The 10,585-nt window shown below is 31.6% G+C and overlaps 1 long non-coding RNA gene across 2 annotated transcripts; it reads right to left on the reverse strand.

Annotated features, from left to right (window-relative positions):
* Positions 1–1,200: 1,200 nt before the first annotated feature.
* LOC120576789 (uncharacterized) lies at positions 1,201–6,173 on the reverse strand. 2 transcript variants are annotated; one of them, XR_005642857.1, is made up of 4 exons: positions 6,060–6,173; positions 5,593–5,811; positions 4,661–5,118; positions 1,201–4,493 (listed from the first exon to the last, which is right to left on the reverse strand). It is a non-coding gene; the product is annotated as an uncharacterized lncRNA (long non-coding RNA). The 2 variants fall into 2 exon arrangements; XR_005642858.1 differs by having other exon boundaries at positions 5,593–5,808; positions 6,060–6,149.
* Between the last annotated feature and the right edge of the window lie 4,412 nt (positions 6,174–10,585).

Genomic DNA, 10,585 nt, shown 5'->3' on the forward strand with positions numbered 1-10,585 from the left:
GCACTTTACATTAAGTTATATTTTGTCTATTATTATTTGTGTTGTTACGATATCTGAACATTGCATTCGACATTTATGATGTCTTGACATCGTATACGACATTTGTCCACTACGTACCAGAATTTCCAATTTCATCTCACCGTGAGCAGAGTCTTTTCTCTTTGTCACAACTATATCATAACGTAGTACTATGTTTCTCTTTCGTCGTCATTTATAACTTGAATCATCCTCATCACAATTACCTCGTTCTAACTGATGAGTCATTTATTATCTATTTTAATATGTTATTTAGTTTTGTTTTATTTAAATTTAAGTTTATTTTATTTTAATATTATTTCCTTTTTGAGCTATTTTACTACAATTGCATATTGTTATATTTCAGGAACGAATATTTGATGGATTGAGTCTTGGAGCAAAAGAAAGGGGTTTTGGAGCTGATTCGGTACGAAAATACGAAGATTCAGAGACAAAAATATATCTCCCTCAAGTCAGAAACTTGGCACGGCCCGTGCTAGGTTTGGCACGGCCGTGCCACCCTCCATAACTACTTTTGCTGCTTTTGCCTAGATTTTAAGCTACTCTGTTTTAGTTTACTTGTGGAACATTCTAGTGATTGCTTAGATTTTAAGTCGAATGTAAACTATAAATAGAGTAGCTAGCAATCACAAATATTCATCTTTTCTTGGAATTCAATAAGTGACAATTGTCTTTCTAATAAAAGTTCTTTTCCTTTACTTTACTTTCTTTTCATTTACTTTTATGCTTTCTCTCTTCTCCCCCATGTCTACGATGAACATGAGTAAGTAGACTTCTCTTTGTCTTGGGATTGTTGGATAAGTCTAAATGACATAATCCTAATCAAACCAAGCTTTAAACCTTAATCTTATGTAACCCTAATCTCTAATCTAAATTCACCGCTTTAACATGGATTAACCATTATCAACCTGTGGAAACGAAAGTGGAGGGTTTGATAATTGTTCGTCCATCATCTCAAATATCAATTCATAAAATGAAAGTGGAACTTTGATATTCGAACAAGTGAATTTAGACAAGGATTGCAAAGGCAGCGAAATAGTCTTTACAATCCTTGAGACATATAGTTTCGATCTTCAAGGGAACTAATAGTAATCAAGTCAGCGAAATATGCTTGGTTATTAGAGGAACCAAAATTTAATAGTCATCAAGTCAGCGAAATAGGCTTGGTGGCTAGAGCAACAAAAGAGAAACTGTCTTTAGAAGTTAGGTCTAACATAAGGTTATAAGTTTAATAGTTTGGTTTGAGAAGAACTTGTCATGAAGATGAACAAATGATCCCAAGGCTCTTTTATTATATTATCTTTCAACCGTTTCAAAACCCCAATCTCATATTCTTGATTCTCTTCTAATCACCTATTAAAGTTAAATAAATTAAACAACTCTCTATCGTAACGATACTCTTTTATTACTACTTCGGTAAGACCGTGCACTTGCGGTTTTATCTCATCACTAACTTAGGTCTTTTATTTCTCTAGTGATTTATTATCTTGTCTCATGACTAATATTACCCCTAACATCATTTATTACTTAACACACGACTTTTTATGCCCGTTCTATTTTGTTTAATCAATTCTCTCAACATCATCTATCATCTTAAATCGTCCACACTCTATTCATCTTAACTTAAGGTCGTTATTTCATCATTATTATTATTATTTTGAAACGGCTTCACCATTATTATTATTATTTCTAACATTACCCTTCCTTAAACTTACACCTTTCTATTTCCAGTTACCTTCGTCTTATTTCTTCACCTAGCATCTTCTTGACCTTAAACCACTTCATTATTCTACTTGTTCATTTTGGCTCTACACCTTACCCTCTATGGCGTATCCTATTCTTCGTCTTAGTTTTAAGCTCTTACCTCAACATTATTTCCACTTATAAATTCCTATATTCATATATTGATTCATCTTATTCGCTATCTACTGCGTTAGGCCGCTAACATCTTATACTTGTTCTACTTAGATTTTTTACTCTTTAATTTAAACTTATGTTATTAGACTCATTATTCTAAGGTTCTTCTATTATCTTCGGTTCTTGTTTATGAACTATTCCCAAAACAATCCTCTATTCTTCATTTATCCCTTATCTTCTTTCTAGTTCATCTTACTCTCTTGTAATCGATTCATATCCTAACTCACATATTTTACCAACCCTCACGTCATTCATTTACTTCATACACAACTTCTTATCCCTTTATTTACATTTCATCCTAACAATCCCCTCATTCTCATCAATCCCCTAATCCTTACAGCGATTGACATCTCTCACCATATCCCTTTATTTAACCTACTCCACTCTGTCATCGTTTATCTACGCCTCTTTGTATCTTTATCATTACCATTTACCTTGACTCTTCTTCCCTTCAACCTAAAAACTTTCCTACGCTCTCGCTCTTCATATATACTCATCTACATATATCATGTGCTTTATCAATGTTATATTCAAAATTTGAGACGAAAATTTCTAAGAAAAAACTTTGAGATGAAAATATATGTTTTTTTAAGGAAAGGATGAAAATATATGCATCACCAACACAAATAATAAAAAGACATATAGTGTCATTTTATGACGCCTATTTTAGGAGCGTGAAGTTCAAAATCAAGCTAAAGCACAAAGTACCTCTGGCGCGTGAGTACACGTAACTAGTTACGCAACTTATCGTAGCGTTGTATGTGTCGCTTTCAGGTTGGGTTGGCTCTATAGTCACCGACACAAATGGTGGAACCACGACAATAATTTACTTTTTTTTTTTTTAAAAAAAAGGAACCATGACAATAATATGATGTAAGGAACTACTAATTTAATTTTTAATTTTTGGGTTAATGATTTAAATTCCCCTTATAATATGTGGTGTCTAAAAGTAGTTCTATAAATTCCTTCAAAAAAAAAAAAAAAAAGTAGTTCTATAAATAAAAAAACATATATTCTGATCTTGTAGTTTGAGGTTGTTTTTATTTTGATCTTATAATATGCACATAATTTAAGAAAGCGAAGTTGAATTTTTTTATGACTGTTTCTATATATGTACGTTAGAACGCTAAAATATGATTTTAGACGAAAAATTAGATTTTCCTAACTCGGGACCGATAAATTTTGATTTTTTTCTTCTAATTAAGAATTTCTTAAACAATTATAATTAATTTGTCTCTCGTTTAAAAACTCTAAATTTTTTTGATGAAGATTCATATGAATGTCTAATCATGCCTATAAAATTAGGGAACATAATTTGATCCATTAATATACACTTACTCGGAATAAAATTGCAAATTTGCATAATTTGGTTGAAAATTTAAAAATAAATTGAAATATGACATTTCACATAACACAAGTAAAAAAACATATTCATTTATATTTTCAAGCTTAGCAAACATTCTGAAAATCATACCCAATCATACAAAGTAGAAGACAACATATGTGCGTCAATTCTAAACCTCACATAGCTAACTTAATCAACAGGTTTCCCATTCAATATAATGGTTTTGAAATCAAAATAACTTTTCCACAAAAATCTCATTTCCAAAATTTGAAGAAGTATAATGGGATCATCAAAATAACAATGTTTAAACTCTTGTTTAAATTTTCATGGCACTCTTGGTCCATTGAAAATTTGAACATCACGTACATACAACATGTTTTCTCAAATCAAAGGAATAATTTTATTTTATTTTTTTAAATTATGACAATTTTTTTTTAAGAAACTAAATTAACCAACCTAAATTGGTATCAGGGAGAATCGAACCTGAAACCTAGATCATAACATTTCATTAAAACCATTTATTAACAACAAAAATATAAAAAAGAAATACAAATACCTAGATTTAGTCATCGCTAAATTAAGGGTCTTACAAGCTTTCAGTAAGATTTGAGGCGGTCTGTAAGAACCATGGGGCAGGAAGAGCAAACATCAATTTCCTTACACCAATAGATGTTTGAACATTTAATTTCGAGAAAAAAAAAATGTGATTTTGCTATAATGTCTTAAAATACACTTTAGACAAAATGCAATGTTATGAAACACATTTACAAATACATACTGCATATATGTGTTTTATTTTTGAGGTATCAACATAGTTAGGATATCAAAGACGTCATGTGATTCCTTTTCACTTTAACTTTTTCTTTTAAAAAGATTGATTTTATTTTATTTAGAACTTATCTAAATAAAATCAATCAATTCAAACCCAACTATAATAGTACATATGAACGAGAATGAGTACATCAATCCATTTCCTAATTATTGTTACCTTCTTTTAAAAGTAATACAAAATCTAGTAATCTTTTATGCACATATTTATCTACTTTAATCAAAGAAATCACAGTCATGAGTGATACACCGTTGTTCTTCATCTGTCTAAAATGATTTCATTCAAATGATTTCATTTTTCTTAATTCTACGAGCCATTGTTTACACAGTTCAACTATAGATTCAACCCTTTTGCATTTTTAGCCTCCTGCAAATTTTCATTCAAATTAGATTTCATGTCAAATGGTCAATACTGGTGGTCATATGCGTCAATTCAATACACCTACAGGCTACAACTTTTCATTCAAGTTCAATTTCAAGGCAAGCAACATAATCCAAAATTTCATTAACAATTGAGTGCTAGTGGAAACTAACCTGTTAAAGGTTTAATATCGTCAAAGGCCTTTCTGCCTGTGATGAGCTCCAAAAGAGCAACTCCAAAGCTATAAATGTCAGACTTGAATGTTAATTGACCTGTCATTCAGTACTCTCGAGCACAGTAGCCATATGTTCCCATAAATCTTGTTGAAACATGAGTCTTATCACCGATTGAACCTACTTTTGCCGCCAAAATCAAATAACTTGGGATGATAATCGTAGCCTAACAAAATGTTGGAGCATTTGAGGTCACGGTATATTACAGGAGGCTTCATTTTATCATGCAAATACTCCAAACCTTTAGCTACAACAGCAACTACTCTCATTCTTGTATTCCAATCCAATGGTTTTTTCCCCGGAGGAAGATTTAACAGAACGAAGAAGACGAAAAACACAAGCAACAAAAACAAAGAACACTTATGGCAATTTATTCTCTCACCGTCCACATAGTCTTCCTAATAAACATAAGATAAAAAGTAATTGAGTATGAGACTTGAACATGCTCATGTATAAGGATTTTTATACAATAATAATAAGAAACATATAGATTATCACAAGAAGGAAACTACTAGATAGCATATATAGTTATGAAAAAAAGGTGATGAACCATGATGGTAGGGAGTTAGGTGGACTCACCACCCCAATTTACTATAATATATTTGTTAAGAGTCCTACATCAGATATGAGATGGTATGACAATAAGTTTATAAGTGGGGGCAATCCTTATCTTATAAATCAGTTTTGTAGGATTGTGTTAATCCCAACCACGATTTCTAAATCATTACCAATCACTGGCCGGCCGATGTCAAGAGGATTGAATAACATACAAATTCAAATAAAAATTGCATAATATTCATATATCAGAATAAAAGCTAACAATTCAAATTTAAAAGTAGTAGAATATACCAGGGTTAATATGTATTTATTACCTTTTAAAATGATAGTCACCTTTGATGCTAAAGATCTACCCATATTTAATCAAAGAAATCACACTCGTTGAAGATTACAGTGGAGCTTATCCAAAAGAACAATAGATCTATCCCCATCCTTGAATGAGTAGAAATATAAGATAATATTGACGACTTCCTTTCAATTATGCCTCGATGATAGTCCATGAATAAGTTTTTGTTTTGACGCTCTTAGATCTACTGAGGAAAAAATAACACAAGATTAAACAAGTGGAAATAATCCAATAAAAGTTAGATGAAATCATCAACATAAAAACACGACCAATTTGAGATTAATCGCATATATTATGTTGATTTGAGTTTATTGAAGTTGTGCAGAATCGTCGTACCCTAAATTGCACATCATAACAATCAATTCAATAATAAAGGAATATATGTTGAAAAAACTTTATTATGAATCAGTGATGAATGGGTGGATAGAGAAATACCTCTTTTTCAACTCTATGTAAATGTCAGTCTTGCAGCAAAATAGTCCAATCCTTTAGCGGCGCTGTTCCACTCCACTTTTGTCAAAATGGTGATAGCAATCGCTTTTTATAAGGGGCTAACATAAGGATAGGTTAAATTTCGGGTAAGATTTTGTTTTATATAAATTTAGCATAAAATATATTATTTGTTCAGTGACCAAAAAAATATATTTAATTAATTCGTTTAGTGTGAGTTTTATTTTAAAAATATTAATAAATTGACAAAAAAATAATTCTTAAAAAAAAAGTTTAATCAAACATTTTTCATAAAATTTTATATTCGAAGACTTCTCAAAATACTGTAAAACATAACTAATTGAAAGATTTTCAGACAACTTTAACGAGGTTGACAAAAATATCATTTTTTTTTAAATAGTTTTTGTTTAAAGAAAATATTTTTTCTTTAATGATTTTAAGTATTCAAAAGACCTTAAATTTTAAAAAATGATGGATAGGAATTTTTTTTTCCTAATAACATTTTCTGAAACATTTTTCGTTTTGGGGCATTTTCTAAAAGTAGTTAAATAGGCTAAGAGAAATATTTTCTATGAAATTTCAATAGAGTCTCTTTTGTGAGTATGTCGATTAAAATGATATGGTGACTTCATATATGATGTTTATGATATTGAAGTCATCACTAGGTATAAGAGAAGTAGTTAGTTCACCTTTGTAATAGATATAATAGGGTGTTACAACTATGAACAACTATCACTGCATAGCTTTGTACACAAGTCAGTTTTGTGTGAGGTTAACATGCTAGAAACCTTTAGCTTCCTATATAAAGCTGATTGTAACGGTTTCTGATCAATAAATGAAAACAAAATATTAGATCCAAAGTTAGCTACAAGGAGGGTAGGATGTAATATCCCTCTTATTACACTACTAAAAAACAAAAATTAGTGAGGGAAATTTAGTGAGGGAAAACGTAAAATCCCTCTCTAATTCCGTCATTAAATTTTGCGACCAAGGAATTTGTGAGGAATTTCATTTTTTCCGTCACTAATTTCCCTCGCTAATTTTTCTTTTTCTAGTAGTGTTAATTTCTCAGTGTTTTACCTGTTAACTCGTCTTGAGCGCGTATTAGACTAAGGAGGATTTTAGTAATTGTGCATGAAGGGTATTTAAGCAAGTTGGACCTCAAAACATTCATTTTTCATGAGTGTTTCTCTCACTAATTTACAAGATCAGAATTTCTCTTCCTACTTCTCTCTTACCCTCCCTCTTTCACTCAAATCTTCAAGTTTCACAACTCTAGCAAGATCAAGGCATCGTGATGAGTTGTACATGATGAATGCATCAAAATGGTCTTCAATCAACTTTCAATCAAGTTGGTTTTGAAGCTAGAAGGATTGCATGCACTAGGGTTTGGTTCTCTTCCTACTTCTCTCTTACCCTCCCTCTTTCACTCAAATCTTCAAGTTTCACAACTCTAGCAAGATCAAGGCATCGTGATGAGTTGTACATGATGAATGCATCAAAATGGTCTTCAATCAACTTTCAATCAAGTTGGTTTTGAAGCTAGAAGGATTGCATGCACTAGGGTTTGGTTGTAGGGACTTAGAAGTTTGAAGTTTCACCAGAAATCTTGGTGAGTTCACTATTTTTAGCCATACCTTGGGTTGTTTATGAGATTGTGTGAGAATTATGAAAATGTTAGTTTTTGCATGCTTGATTTTAGTACCCTTTGTGCCATTAATCATTGGAAATATGTTAATTGTTGCCATGCACTTGTTTAAAACTGTTTTTCAAACGCTCTGGATGTATTATGGACATTAGAATCTTGGCTGATGAATGCTCAGTTAAGCATGCGACGCTCGCTCAAGAGAGAGATAGGCAATAGCTAGCCAGGCTGCTCGCTTGGCTGCACGCTTGGAGCACGCTTAAGCGTGCAGCATCAACACAACATTTTATTTGAATATTTTTCTTGTAGTGCAGCCGTGCCGTCCGAGGCATTTCCTTGCAGTCCTTTATAACTTTAAAGAGCCCTCAATGTCAAGTAACTAATGCACATTACATCTTAAAGTATTATAATTGAAATGCATGAATACCATTAAAAATATCTGATGATGAATGGCTTATGAGAGTATGACTTGATTATATTCCGGTAGCGACAACCTAAGAATGGGAGAACCCTAGAAACTCGACTTAGATAGTCGAGAATAAGCATGATAGCACGCCTCCAAGGCGTATTATGAATATGATATGTACAAATTACTTCATGTACCAGATATAACAAAAAATTTATTAGTGTGAGTCGCTTTGCAAAAGATAATTCAATATTTTTTTTAATTCCATTATGACTATTGTCTTGTTAAATCTCAGGACACTAGTGAGGTTCTTCTTCGTGGCAATGTTGGTCCAGATTGTCTTTACACTTTTCCAAGTCTATCATTTGATTATGCTAAGTGCTCGTCCACACAACCTTTTGTTTACATTGTTAATACCATTTCTCTTCTTTATAATAATCAATCGGGAGCTTCTACGGTGCAGTCAGGAAACTGACTTTTTTGAAAAAGTTAATTTTGATCTTAATGTTTGATTCAATTTTAAATTGTTGATTGCTGATTAATGATCAATAGTAATTCATATAGTAATGCTTGCAACATCTTGGACTTACATATACTATTTTATTGTTGATATCTTTAGCATGCAAACATAATTGATGATATTATGCGATAGTCTTAAGTGTTACACTTTCTGGGGTGTTACACTTAAAACAAGGTAGGATAATATTAGATTAAGTGCAGTCTTGTTAATCTGATGAATTGATGATACTATGGGGACTAAACTTTTGATGCCACCGTACAAACAGTAGGGTGCTACTCACTACACTTTTGATGCTATAGTGTTGACTTCACCAAAAAAGTCATTCTCATGACTTCACCATAGAATTTTCCTAATCAATTTTCATCTAATTCTTAGCATCTATGGCATTTAAGACTAGGGCATCCTAATAATCATACTCTCAATCTTGTAATAAAACATTGTAATATTTTCACTAGCAATAAAGCGAAGATATTTCTACTTTCTACAATGCTTGTTGTATATGTAAGGTTCACAAACTGCATTCACCCGCTGCACAAACTATATACAATCATCCTCTCTAACTTGTGTTTAATGATCTACGGGGTCTTTCACATACTGTTTCTTCACTTGGTTACCATTTTTACGTTACCTTTGTTAATGCATGCTCTAGGTTCACATTTATTTATTTACTTAAAAATAAATATGATACTCTCAATATTGGAATTGCAAGGCGAATGGACTCCTCCTGTGTTTTGGGAGGAATTGGTATAAATTGCTTGTGTATCCCCTCTCTCTCTCTCTTTCTCTCTCTCTCAAAGAATGCTCAGAAAACCAGGGAAGAACTGGGTCTGAAGGAGTTCAAAGAGATCGAAATCAGATCATTTGTGCTGGGAGTGAACTTTGTCATTACTAGACGGTCTATTGAACAATTGATAAGGTCTAAAGACAAAATAAATGTTTCTGAGAGATACAAATGAGAACTCAGACAACTTGGATCTGATGAAGAGACAAATTTATGAGTCTGCAGAGGTCGTGGGCGATGATTCTTATAAACTAAGCAGAGCCAGATTCATGAATCAGATGTCTAGATCTCACATAGCTAACTTGCTCAACAAGTTTCCTATTCAAAATAATGGTTTTGATATCAAAATAAATTTTTGAATAAAATCTCATTTCCTAAATTTGGAGAAATATAATGGGATCATCTTCTCATTATAACAATGTTAAAACTCTTGTTTGAATTTTCATGGCGCTCTTGGTCCGTTGAAAATTTGATCACGTACATACAATATGTTTTCTTCAAATCAAAGGAATATGTTTTTTTTTTTTTTTTTTTTAAATTTTAAAATACAAAGACCTAGATTTAGTCATCGCTAAATTAAGAGCCTTACAAGTTTTCATTAAGATTTGAGGGGTGTCTAAGAACCATGGGGCTGGAAGAGAAATCATCTATTTCCTTATACCAATATAAGTCTGAATATATAATTTCGGAAAAAAACATGTGATTTTCCTGTAATATCTTAAAATACACTTTAGACAAAATGTAATGTTAAGAAACACATTTATAATTAAATACATCATCCATGTTTGCGTTTTATTTTTGAGGTGCCAACATAGTTAGAACCAACCTTCTTGCAGTGATTTAAGCTCCATTAATAACATTTCTCGCACTATATTATTATAATTTATAACTTTGATTGACCATTTGATAATTATGCAAAACAAAAATATCAAAGTTGAAACCAAAAGAAAAAGAAAAAAAGAATACGTGTTTAAAGAATAACCTATATTTTGAAAATAAATAATGAAGAGAATCATCAAACCAAATAGTATCAATGGAAGAATGTGCTAAATTATGGGTAGCAATTTCAGCAACTCTTTTTCACATGATTTTGCAGAAAAGTATGAAAATGACTACCAGTCCTTTTAAAACCAGCGAAAACCAAACCAAAATACAACAG

Source organism: Medicago truncatula, chromosome 7, assembly GCF_003473485.1.
Source record: "Medicago truncatula cultivar Jemalong A17 chromosome 7, MtrunA17r5.0-ANR, whole genome shotgun sequence".
Lineage (NCBI taxonomy): Eukaryota > Viridiplantae > Streptophyta > Magnoliopsida > Fabales > Fabaceae > Medicago > Medicago truncatula.